This window comes from Ambystoma mexicanum, chromosome 10 (assembly GCF_040938575.1).
Source record: "Ambystoma mexicanum isolate Mex_15411 chromosome 10, UKY_AmexF1_1, whole genome shotgun sequence".
Classification (NCBI taxonomy): Eukaryota; Metazoa; Chordata; class Amphibia; order Caudata; family Ambystomatidae; genus Ambystoma; species Ambystoma mexicanum.
This window is the reverse complement of record NC_090932.1, coordinates 1,232,341,341-1,232,354,012: the sequence shown is the minus strand read 5'-3', so window position 1 is coordinate 1,232,354,012 and position 12,672 is coordinate 1,232,341,341.

Below are 12,672 nucleotides of genomic sequence, written 5' to 3'. Positions count from 1 at the left end.
TCTGAGTGTCCCAGCCAGGACAGTGTCAGTCCTAGTCCATCCGGCTGACGTTCCCCCTGACTACATCACACTTCAGCTAATGCCTGCACCAAGTCCCATGGTGAGTGTTCATTCCCACACTCCTAGTCCACAGTCCACCGGGGCTCCTGCCCCTAGTGTCCAGAGTGGCGTAGGACACTCAGTATCACCTCCACCTTCCAAGCGGAAGAGGAAGAGAGCTCGTCCAGTACAGGCTGATGCCCCAGACACGGATACACAGTCCGGCCCACCAAGGAAGCCCAGCTTCAATCAGGTCGAACTTGATGCACTTGTGGAGTATGTGTCCGCACATGACAGCGAAATGGTGATTACTGCAGGATGCAAGACCACACCTGCACAACGTCAGGCACACTGGCAGACCATTTCGGAACTCATGAGTGCCCTTGGATTCGTGAGGCGCACAGCTAATGATTGCTACAAGCGCTGGAATGACCTTAAGCGCAGGGCAAAGAAAAAGCTGGCCTCAAGTCATGCCGCAACTCTAGTGACTGGAGGTGGGTCTCCGGCAGAGGACATAGAACTCACTCCACATGAGTATGTTGCTGGGACCTACGTCACGGAGGAACAGATCGAAGGCGTGGGAGACCTGCCAGATCACGAGGCATTGTCCGATGAGTGCACATGCATGTGTGTGTCATCCATGTGCATGGCGTGTGTGTGAGTGCTCCTGATTGAGTGCCAGGTGAGGGGGTGTGTGCCTGAGTGGTTTGGGTCACCCATGTGCTTCATCCAATACATTCTACGCACCAGGATTTGGGTGTTGCAGTATCCCTTCTGGCAACAGTAGACATTCAGCCCAACCTCACGCCAGTTGCCCTTGAATAGTCATCTTGCCACAACATAGTTGCATGTTATTCTGTGTTCCATCAGGCTGATTGTCTGCATTCCACCACTTTCACTAGCCATTTCTCAGTCCTATTGTCACATGTGTGACATGGCTAGGGTACATGCCATCTGTGTGATGGTCTTCCATCTTGGTGTCAGCAATGTGTGCCATTACGCAGTGATAGTGCATGCATGGGAGGGTTGTAGTCATGTGGTACATGTGTCAATGAAGTACTGTTTCTGTTGCTTCTCAGCCCGAATTGTGTTCGATGGTGCTAATGCCTGTACCCATTTCTTTTCTTTCATGTCTTTGCAGGGGATGACACACTTGATACTGCTGGGGTTATGGAGATGGTACAGACCAAGGAGGGGTCTCAGGGCCGACCGGGCACCAGTGAGGGACGTGGTGTGGTGGTGGGTGAGAACCCATACTTGCTGCAGGCCGTCATCTCAAGGGGTGTCTCTGGGTGCACCTCCCCCGAGCTCTATTCTGGTGTCGATTTGGATGATGAGACCTATGTGCCATCGCAGGTAAGTGTTTCTGGGAGGGATTCTGTACTGTCCAACCGACCTGCACCAGGGGTAGAACCCTCAATGGGGATGTCAGTGTTGGTAGGTCCGCCTTTGGTGGTTACGGATGCAGGGTCCCACTCTGATACATCTGATCCTGTTCCTGGGCCAGCAAATCAGAGGGGGAATGCAGTCCTGCAGCCTCAGGCAGTGCTGGCACAGCAAGGCGCAGTTCGCCTTGCCCCAGACAGGTGTGGTGCCCGCCGACGCGGTGGCCGTACGCCACCTGGGAATATCGCATGGGAGCAATCCATATACGGTATGGCAAACCAACAGGCAGCATCAACTGAGATGATGGCTCAGGCCATGGATAGGGTGGCCACTTCCATTGTCCCCCAAGAAAGGCTAATTGAACAACTACAGCAGGCAACAGACTCCATTAGCCAGTCAGACAGGGAGGACATGTTGGCGTCCAACAGGGACAGTCGGGCGGCACTGGAGACTCTGCGGGAAGCCATTTCTATTGAGTCCCAGGGCCACAGGGAAGCCCTGAGGGTGGAACTCCGTCAGCTCAGGGCAACTCTGGTTGAGCTTGAGGCTTCAGCTAACACGAGGACAGAACAGCAGCTGGAGCGGCTCACACGTACGCTCTCAGCTGAGATGCAGGCAACTAGAGCGAAGGTCCGGGCATCCCATGAATTGTTGCATGGGGACCTACACACAATTATCCTCCAGAACCAGACCTTCCACACCCGCATGCTTGCTGCCATGGAGGACCAGACTAGGGCTTTGCGTGGGCTTCCTCCCATAGTGCCACCACCTCCTGATGCAGCTGCAGAGGGTGAGGAGAGCGACAGCAGCGATTCTCCCACAATAGGGTAGCCGTGCAGGCCATGAGCCCATGGAGGTGTTTTTTTTCTCAAGATCCACACAGGTGGGTTTTGGTGTGCACCCTGTCCTCGGACCTCCTGGGTGGCCTCCCCCATTTTTAATTTTTGTATTTGATTTTTTTTAATTTTTTTTTATTTTTGAATCTTGAATTTTTTTGACAGTGTGTTGCCTTGTTTGGCTCCCGTGGGCATGCGCTGTATTGTGGCTGGGCACATGCAGGCTTGTCCTGAATTTGGGTCAGATGCTTGGGTTTGTGTGACACACACCCCTCCTGCTTCCCGTTTCCATGGGCTTGCAAAGGGTGTGCCCAAGTGACATTGACTTACACAGTGACGTTGGACTCCCATATGATGTGTGGGCAGTCTGTAGTCAATACTGTGTATACATTCCTAGTGCATATTGTGGTTGTATTGTACACTGCATGGTGTATTGATATGTGCCTCTGCATCTATCTCATCCTCCTAATTTGGAGGTCCATTTCTCATGTCTTCACAAGGCGGTCTACTTTGGAACTGGAGTCCATGTTGTAAGCAGTGCACCTATACTCTTGCATGGCACTAACACTGTATAGTTGGAAGTGTTCGAAGTGCTGGCATTATCAGGTAGTGAGGCTCCAATTTTTTAAGTCCGTACTGTCATGTTTATGGTAGGTTGGAGGTTGTGTAGGTGATTGGTATTATTGGTAAGTATTTGCTAATGTGTGTTGTTGGTCCTGCATTACTGTGAGCATTTCATGTGTGGCCAGTTTCCATTAGGGACACTGTAGTTGGTGACACTTGGGGCATGTTGTGGGGATTCATTTGTTTGCTCTCACATTGCATGACATGCCATGGTGTGTTGTGTGGCCGTGCAGGGGAGGCGTTGGGTGACATGGCACTGTTCTCATGTTGTATTTTGCAAGTGGGTATTCATTTTTGCTTCATGGAAGTGTGTCTTTTTATGACACTGCATTGGTGGTGTTTGTGTAGGTAGGGATGCACACATTGTGACACTTCCAGGTGAACAATCTCAGGCTGCTATGGTTCTGACAGTTGACTGTCCCTTGATTCATCAGAATTGTCAGATTGAGTCATCATTGATTGTCAGATGGTATGTGCCAGGGCTGTGTGCACTCCACAGGGGTGTGCTTTCTATGTGAAGTAATTAGCCACCAGCTGCGTACGGGCTGCCTCACCCCATGCCCTTTCCCCTCCCATGCGCAGCGGGTGCATGTAGTTGGGGATGTGGGGGCACCACCATGTCCACAGCCAGGCCCCAGCGTGTTGCAACATTGTGCAGGACACATGCTGCCAGTACGATCCTGCACGCTACTGGGGGAGCGTATAACAGCTGCCCATCAAAACGGTCAAGGGAGCGAAAGCGTGATTTGACCACTCCGAATGTGCGCTCCACTATGCCCTGTGTTGCAATATGGGCTGTGTTGTATCTTACCTCGGGAGACGTGATGGGGTCCGAATTGGCCTCATCATGTGTGTGCTCAGAGGGTAGGCACTGTCCCCTGTTGAGGTGGTGATGGGGATCATTAGAGGGGTATTGGCATTACTCTGTATCTGTCATGCATGCGTGTTGCTGTGGCATTTCTACTCACCAAGCAGCCATGCATCGCCATGCCGCCCAGCTTCCATGTCCCGGTTTAGGGTTGACATCCTGTAAATGAAGCTGTCGTGGGTGGACCCTGGATAGTTGGCATATACTGAGGTGATGATTCCCTTGGCATCACATACTACCTGGACTTTGATGGAATGCCAGTGCTTGCGGTTTCTATAGATGTGCTCAGATGCCCTGGGGGGACGTAGAGCCACATGGGTGTAATCAATGGCACCTAGCACTTTGGGGAATTGTGCCACCCTGTAGAAATCCTGGCTGACAGCCTGCCTTTCTGCAGGAGTTCTGGGCAGGTATATGTGCCTGCGGACAGATGGGCATGTAGTGATGATGGCCAACACTTGGTGTAGGCACTGTGACTGCGTGGCCTGTGACACTCCCCCCACTATGGCACTTGTCCGCTAAAATGATCCGGTAGCCAAGAAGTGCAGTACATTGAGGACCTTCTCCAGGGGGCTGAGTGCTTGGGAGCACAGGGTGGGTGATGTGAGGTCATCCTCCAACTCACTGACCAGGTCGGGTATTATGTGTGGTGGAAACCTGTACCTCCCATACACCTGGTCATCAGGCATACCAAATAGGCTGGTTCTGGGTGTGAAGATTCTGGCCCTGACTATCCTTCTCCTCCTCCTGCGGTATCCCATGGCCACTGCTGCTAGGAACGGTATATTCATCCTGGCGTCTGAGCTTGTTTGTTGTTTGCGCACTCTTTTATGCTGCGCGGGACGTGCGCCTGCTTCATGCTGGCGTACATGTTTCAGGATTGGACCATTTATTTTTTGGCGCGTTGTAGGCGACCGTGTAAATCTTCCCGCCCACCCCAGGAATACACGTAACACCCTCTCCCAGGCCCAGTCGCGAGTAAATATTCCCGCCCACCCCTGGAATACACGTACCACACTCTCACAGGCCCAGTCGTGTGTGGAACTTCACGCGCACATCGAAATACACGTACCCTGCAAATTTGCGTGTGAAACTTCACGCGCACCCCGAAATACACGTACCCAGGGCAATCGCGTGTGGAACTTCCCGCGAACCCCATAATACACGTAACCTGCTGGTATTGCGTGTGGAAGTTCACGCGGACCCATAATACACGTACCCTGATGGTATCGCGTGTGAGACTACCCGCGCACCCCTGGAATACATGTACCCAGGCAAATCGCACGGCTAGGGGGTGGGGGTGCTGGGAGACAGGAGTGGGGGCCTGTTGGAGGGTGCCATGCACTGCTGGGGGTGGGGGTGCAGGGAGACAGGAGTGGGGGCCTGCTGGCAGGTGCCCCTGACTGGTGGGGAGTGAGGGTGCAGGGGGACAGGAGTGAGGGCCTGGTGGAGGGTGCCCTGCACTGCTGGTGGGTGGGGGTGCAGGGAGACAGGAGTGGGGGCCTGCAGGCAGGTGCCCCTGACTGGTGGGGGGTGGGGGTGCAGGGAGACAGGAGTGGGGGCCTGCTGGCAGGTGCCCCTGACTGGGGGGTGGGGGTGCAGGAAGACAGGAGTGGGGGCCTGGTGGAGGGTGACCTGCACTGCTGGGGGGTAGGGGTGCAGGGAGACAGGAGTGGGGGCCTGGTGGCAGGTGCCCCTGACTGGTAGGGGTGGGGGTGCAGGAGACAGGACTGGGGGCCTGCTGGCAGGTGCCCCTGACTGGTGGGGGGTGGGGGTGCAGGGAGACAGGAGTGGGGGCCTGGTGGAGGGTGCCCTGCACTGCTGGGGGTTGGGGGTGCAGGGGGACATGAGTTGGACATGAGTGGGGACTGGTGGAGGGTGCCCTGCACTGCTGGGGGGTGGGGGTGCAGGGAGACAGGAGTGGGGGCCTGCTGGCAGGTGCCCCTGACTGGTGGTGGGTGGGGGTGCAGGGAGACAGGAGTGGGGGCCTGCTGGCAGGTGCCCCTGATTGGTGGGGGGTGGAGGTGCAGGGAGACAGGAGTGGGGGCCTGCTGGCAGGTGCCCCTGACTGGGGTGGGGTGCAGGGAGACAGGAGTGGAGGCCTGGTGGCAGGTGCCCTTGACTAGTGGGGGGTGGGGGTGCAGGGAGACATGAGTGGGGGCCTGCTGGCAGGTGCCCCTGACTGGTGGGGGGTGGGGGTGCAGGGAGACAGGAGTGGGGGCCTGGTGGAGGGTGCCCTGCACTGCTGGGGGGTGGGGGTGCAGGGAGACAGGAGTGGGGGCCTGTTGGAGGGTGCCCCTGGATGCCGGGGGGTGGGGGTGCTGGGAGACATGCGTTGGTGGGCAGAAGTGCAAGGTGACATGTGTGTTGGCTGGGGGGCATGGCCATGGTGGATGGGCTGCCTGCGGGACATGTGCAGGGGTGCAGGGTAGTCCCCTGTGGTGTGGGCCGCCTGCAGGGGCCGTGGAGTGTGTAGAGGGAACAGCGGGGAGGACCCACATGGCCAATTCACGTGTGGGACTCCCCGGCACCCCCGTAATACACGTAGGCTGCTGGATTTGCGTGTGGAATTTGCCACGCACCCGGAGTACACGTACCCTGCTGAAATTGCGTGTAGAACTTCACGCGCACACCGAAATACAAATACCCTGCTAATTTGCGTGTGAAACTTCCCGCGCACACCGAAATACACGTACCCTGCTAATTCGCATGTGAACCTTCCTGCGCACCTGAAATACACGGACCCTGGAAATCGCATGTGGAACTTCCCGCAAACCCCGTAATACACGTACCATGCTGGTATCGCATGTGGAAGTTCACGCGGACCCATAATACACGTTCCCTGATGGTATATTATGTGAGACTACCCGCACACCCCTGGAATACACGTACCCAGGCAAATCGCACGGCTGGGGGATGGGGGTGCTGGGAGACAGGAGTGTGGGCCTGGTGGAGGGTACCCCTGGATGCAGGGGGTGGGGGTGCAGGGGGACAGGGGTTGGGGCCTGGTGGAGGGTGCCCCTGGATGCAGGGGGGTAGGGGTGCAGGGGGACAGGAGTGGGGGCCTGGTGGAGGGTGCACCTGGATGCTGGGGGGTGGGGGTGTGGGGAGACATGCGTTGGTGGGCAGTAGTGCAAGGTGACATGTGGGTTGGCTGCGGGGCATGGCCATGGTGGATGGGCTGCCTGCGGGACTTGTGCAGGGGTGCAGGGTAGTCCCCTGTGGTGTGGGCCGCCTGCAGGGGCCATGGAGGGTGTAGAGGGAACAGCTGGGAGGACCCACACGGCCAATTCACATGTGGGACTCCCCGGCACCCCCGAAATACACGTAGGCTGCTGGATTCGTGTGTGGAATTTGCTGCGCACCCAGAGTACATGTACCCTGCTGAAATTGCGTGTGGAACTTCACGCGCACACCAAAATACACGTACCCTGCTAATTCGCATGTGAACCTTCCCGCACACCCGAAATACACGGACCCAGCCAATCGCGTGTGGAACTTCCCGCGAACCCCGTAATACACGTACCCTGCTGGTATCGCATGTGGAAGTTCATGCGGACCCATAATACACGTACCCTGATGTTATCTTATGTGAGACTACCCGCGCACCCCTTGAATACACTACCCAGGCAAATCGCATGGCTGGGGGGTGGGGGCGCTGGGAGACAGGAGTGGGGGCCTGGTGGAGGGTGCCCCTGGATGCAGGGGGGTGGGTGTGCAGGGGGACAGGAGTGGGGGCCTGGTGGAGGGTGCCCCTGGATGCAGGGGCGTGGGGGTTCAGGGGGACAGGAGTGGGGGCCTGGTGGAGGGTGCCCCTGGATGCAGGGGGATGGGGGTGCAGGGGGACAGGAGTGGGGGCCTGGTGGAGGGTGCCCCTGGATGCTGGGGGGTGGGGGTGCTGGGAGACAGGAGTGGGGGCCTGCTGGCAGGTGCCCCTGACTGGTGGTGGGTGGGGGTGCAGGGAGACAGGAGTGGGGGCCTGCTGGCAGGTGCCCCTGATTGGTGGGGGGTGGAGGTGCAGGGAGACAGGAGTGGGGGCCTGCTGGCAGGTGCCCCTGACTGGGGTGGGGTGCAGGGAGACAGGAGTGGAGGCCTGGTGGCAGGTGCCCTTGACTAGTGGGGGGTGGGGGTGCAGGGAGACATGAGTGGGGGCCTGCTGGCAGGTGCCCCTGACTGGTGGGGGGTGGGGGTGCAGGGAGACAGGAGTGGGGGCCTGGTGGAGGGTGCCCTGCACTGCTGGGGGGTGGGGGTGCAGGGAGACAGGAGTGGGGGCCTGTTGGAGGGTGCCCCTGGATGCCGGGGGGTGGGGGTGCTGGGAGACATGCGTTGGTGGGCAGAAGTGCAAGGTGACATGTGTGTTGGCTGGGGGGCATGGCCATGGTGGATGGGCTGCCTGCGGGACATGTGCAGGGGTGCAGGGTAGTCCCCTGTGGTGTGGGCCGCCTGCAGGGGCCGTGGAGTGTGTAGAGGGAACAGCTGGGAGGACCCACATGGCCAATTCACGTGTGGGACTCCCCGGCACCCCCGTAATACACGTAGGCTGCTGGATTTGCGTGTGGAATTTGCCACGCACCCGGAGTACACGTACCCTGCTGAAATTGCGTGTAGAACTTCACGCGCACACCGAAATACAAATACCCTGCTAATTTGCGTGTGAAACTTCCCGCGCACACCGAAATACACGTACCCTGCTAATTCGCATGTGAACCTTCCTGCGCACCTGAAATACACGGACCCTGGAAATCGCATGTGGAACTTCCCGCAAACCCCGTAATACACGTACCATGCTGGTATCGCATGTGGAAGTTCACGCGGACCCATAATACACGTTCCCTGATGGTATATTATGTGAGACTACCCGCACACCCCTGGAATACACGTACCCAGGCAAATCGCACGGCTGGGGGATGGGGGTGCTGGGAGACAGGAGTGTGGGCCTGGTGGAGGGTACCCCTGGATGCAGGGGGTGGGGGTGCAGGGGGACAGGGGTTGGGGCCTGGTGGAGGGTGCCCCTGGATGCAGGGGGGTAGGGGTGCAGGGGGACAGGAGTGGGGGCCTGGTGGAGGGTGCACCTGGATGCTGGGGGGTGGGGGTGTGGGGAGACATGCGTTGGTGGGCAGTAGTGCAAGGTGACATGTGGGTTGGCTGCGGGGCATGGCCATGGTGGATGGGCTGCCTGCGGGACTTGTGCAGGGGTGCAGGGTAGTCCCCTGTGGTGTGGGCCGCCTGCAGGGGCCATGGAGGGTGTAGAGGGAACAGCTGGGAGGACCCACACGGCCAATTCACATGTGGGACTCCCCGGCACCCCCGAAATACACGTAGGCTGCTGGATTCGTGTGTGGAATTTGCTGCGCACCCAGAGTACATGTACCCTGCTGAAATTGCGTGTGGAACTTCACGCGCACACCAAAATACACGTACCCTGCTAATTCGCATGTGAACCTTCCCGCACACCCGAAATACACGGACCCAGCCAATCGCGTGTGGAACTTCCCGCGAACCCCGTAATACACGTACCCTGCTGGTATCGCATGTGGAAGTTCATGCGGACCCATAATACACGTACCCTGATGTTATCTTATGTGAGACTACCCGCGCACCCCTTGAATACACTACCCAGGCAAATCGCATGGCTGGGGGGTGGGGGCGCTGGGAGACAGGAGTGGGGGCCTGGTGGAGGGTGCCCCTGGATGCAGGGGGGTGGGTGTGCAGGGGGACAGGAGTGGGGGCCTGGTGGAGGGTGCCCCTGGATGCAGGGGCGTGGGGGTTCAGGGGGACAGGAGTGGGGGCCTGGTGGAGGGTGCCCCTGGATGCAGGGGGATGGGGGTGCAGGGGGACAGGAGTGGGGGCCTGGTGGAGGGTGCCCCTGGATGCTGGGGGGTGGGGGTGCTGGGAGACATGTGTTGGTGGGCAGTAGTGCAAGGTGACATGTGGGTTGGCTGCGGGGCATGGCCATGGTGGATGGGCTGCCTGCGGGACTTGTGCAGGGGTGCAGGGTAGTCCCCTGTGGTGTGGGCCACCTGCAGGGGCCGTGGAGGGTGTAGAGGGAACAGCTGGGAGGACCCACATGGCCAATTCACGTGTGGGACTCCCCTGCACCCCCGAAATACACGTAGGCTGCTGGATTTGTGTGTGGAATTTGCCGCGCACCTGGAGTACATGTACTTTGCTGAAATTGCGTGTGGACCTTCACGCGCACACCGAAATACACGTACCCTGCTAATTAGCGTGGGAAACTTCACGCGCACCCTTCAATACACGTGCCCAGGCCAATCGCGTGTGGAACTTCCCGCGAACCCCGTAATACACGCACACGCTATTTTTCACACAGCGGGTGTCCGTGTTTGTCAGTACTCCTTTTCACCTCATTTGTCCTAAAGGGCCACTGTATGGACCATTCATCATAGCTGTATATGGGTGTTTTATGTTAGCGCACATTTTGGCGCACATTTATTTCAGGCGCAGGGACGCTACTGCCTGCTTTCTTGTGGCGTACTTGTTTGGCCCTGTGCGTGTCTTTCACCGTGCGCTGGTTTGCCCTATTCGATTCCATGAATACGAGTTGTAGGCGAGCGTGTGGGCATTCCGCGCACTTGCCTCCTGTACTTCCACCGTGACGCCCATAGTTTCACACGTTGTTCCCCATTCCGAGTGTTACGCCCCGTGTTCCGCCTACTTTTGTAATGTGCGCCGTGCTATGTGCGATTTCGCAGCAGACGTGGCGCACGCCGTTGGATGACCTGTGCGCCGGCGTGCGCCGCGCACTTTTTCAGCACACATCCAACATTTTTCTCGCGCACAGACTTCCATGAATCGATGTGTGCTGGTTTCCCTGCGATTTTCGCAGTTGCACTGCAAATCGCACGTTTTGGCACCTCTGCGCCGGAATTTTCGGCGCACATTAATTCCATGAATCGGCCTATAAATGGTGAATTTGAGGTATTGGCAAGTGCAAGATTACCATCCAGTTTTTCAGCACGGGCATCAGAATTGGTAGCGCTTATTGTTGCGCTCCAGAAACACAAAGATCAGGAATTGATGGTGTACAGTGACTCCACCTATGTGACATCAACCGTACACACAGGACTGTCACATTGGAAAAAGAGAGGTTATCTCCACGCAGACGGCACTCCAGTGCAACATGCATCTTAATTGGACCAGCTAATTAAGGCATTATAACTCCCAGTGGCCATAGCAGTCGTAAAATGCGCAGCGCATACTATACAAACAAACTTTATCTCTCGCGGAAATGAAACCGCAGATTTAGAAGCCAAAAGGGTTGCATATTCCTCAGAAATGTTGAGTTTTGAAACTGAAAATGTTAAAGAAGGATCAAATAGAAGTATGTTGGTAGGAGAGGAGTTCAAAATTCTGTCAATTACACAACTGATAGAGATACAGGGTAGGGCCCCATAAGAAGAGCAGGACGTATGGAGACATAGAGAGTGTTCTTTATCCCCCACGGAAGCACTATGGAGACAGGAAAGTACTGGAAAGCCAGTGATGCCAGCAGCATTACTAAATGTGGCACTTGAGCAGCTGCATTACCCCACGCATATAACCCGAGAAAGTCTTGCTGTCACTATCGCAGAGGACTGGTTTGTTCCCAATCTACTGGAACACATTGCACAGTTCATTGTGAATTGTATCGTGTGTCAGAAGTTTACAGCTGGGCATACACTAAGAACAATCAGAGGAGTAATACCCCGTCTAAGTGACCCCTTTCAGCATTTGCATATTGACTACGTCGATATGCTGCAGACATGTACTGCAGACATGTAATGGATATAGGTATTGGTGGTGGTGTGTCCGTTTTCTCGATGGTACGAAGCTGGTTCTTCTACACATCCTGATGTCACCTGGGCAGCAAAGTTCTTAGTGCACCAGGTATTTCTGAGATGGGGTGTGTGTGAAATATTAAGGTCTGATAATGGGCCACATTTTGTTTATGAGCTATTTGAACAAATAGGACTTTTATTGAACATAAAGCATACACTTTCTTCTGCTTATCACCCACAAGAAAATGGAATATGTGAGGGAAATGGCTACATTGCCTTCCCCTAGCCTTGTATGCCCTTCGAAATCAGCCAGGTTTAGACCATCACCTTATGCCCCATGAATTAGTAAGAGGGCGCCACATGAAAACACCCCCCATGCCTCCATCTAGCGTGATGCCCAGAGGGTAGCACAGACTCTAGATGATGAGATGCACTATTATTTGACATGTATGACTACTAGTGTTTCATTCATTTCGGATCAAGTCAAGCATCAGAGGGATGGGTTGAGGAACACAGAAGAGGATGGCCCAGTAACCAATCCAAGTGAATTATTACCACCACCAAACCTGTATTTTGGACATCAAGTGATTATCAAAATCTCTACATGCAGATGGCATGAGCCAAGGTTCAACGGACCATACCAAGTAGAGGAAATTTACCCTACTACAGTTATGGTGTCTGAAAGAAGAGCATGGTTACATTTGGGTGATGTCAACATCTACAAAGGCAAGACCCTCACTCTAGTAACTGCTAAGTGGGAAGCAAGACAAGAAGAAGAATTGCCACTTGTGCATACTCAATCGATGACCAAGAAGAAGGATGATAAAGCAGCATGGGATTAAAAAACATTTCTTTTGGACTGGAATTCATTGGACACTCCTTAAAATACTAGCAAGAAGTGCATGGATTGCAGAGAATTCCAGAGCTTAAACATAGAGATTCTTAGAAAAAGTAAAATCATATTGGCACTATGCCCATGCCCAAGCGTTAATTCCCTATTGAAAACTAGAAGAGATAAATAGCCAGATTCATTTTGAGAAAATATATTGCTAGAATAACACATGACACCAGTCGATAATGACACATATATAGTTATGGTTGCAGTTTTTGTGTTTATACTTCATTCATACCCTACTCTCGT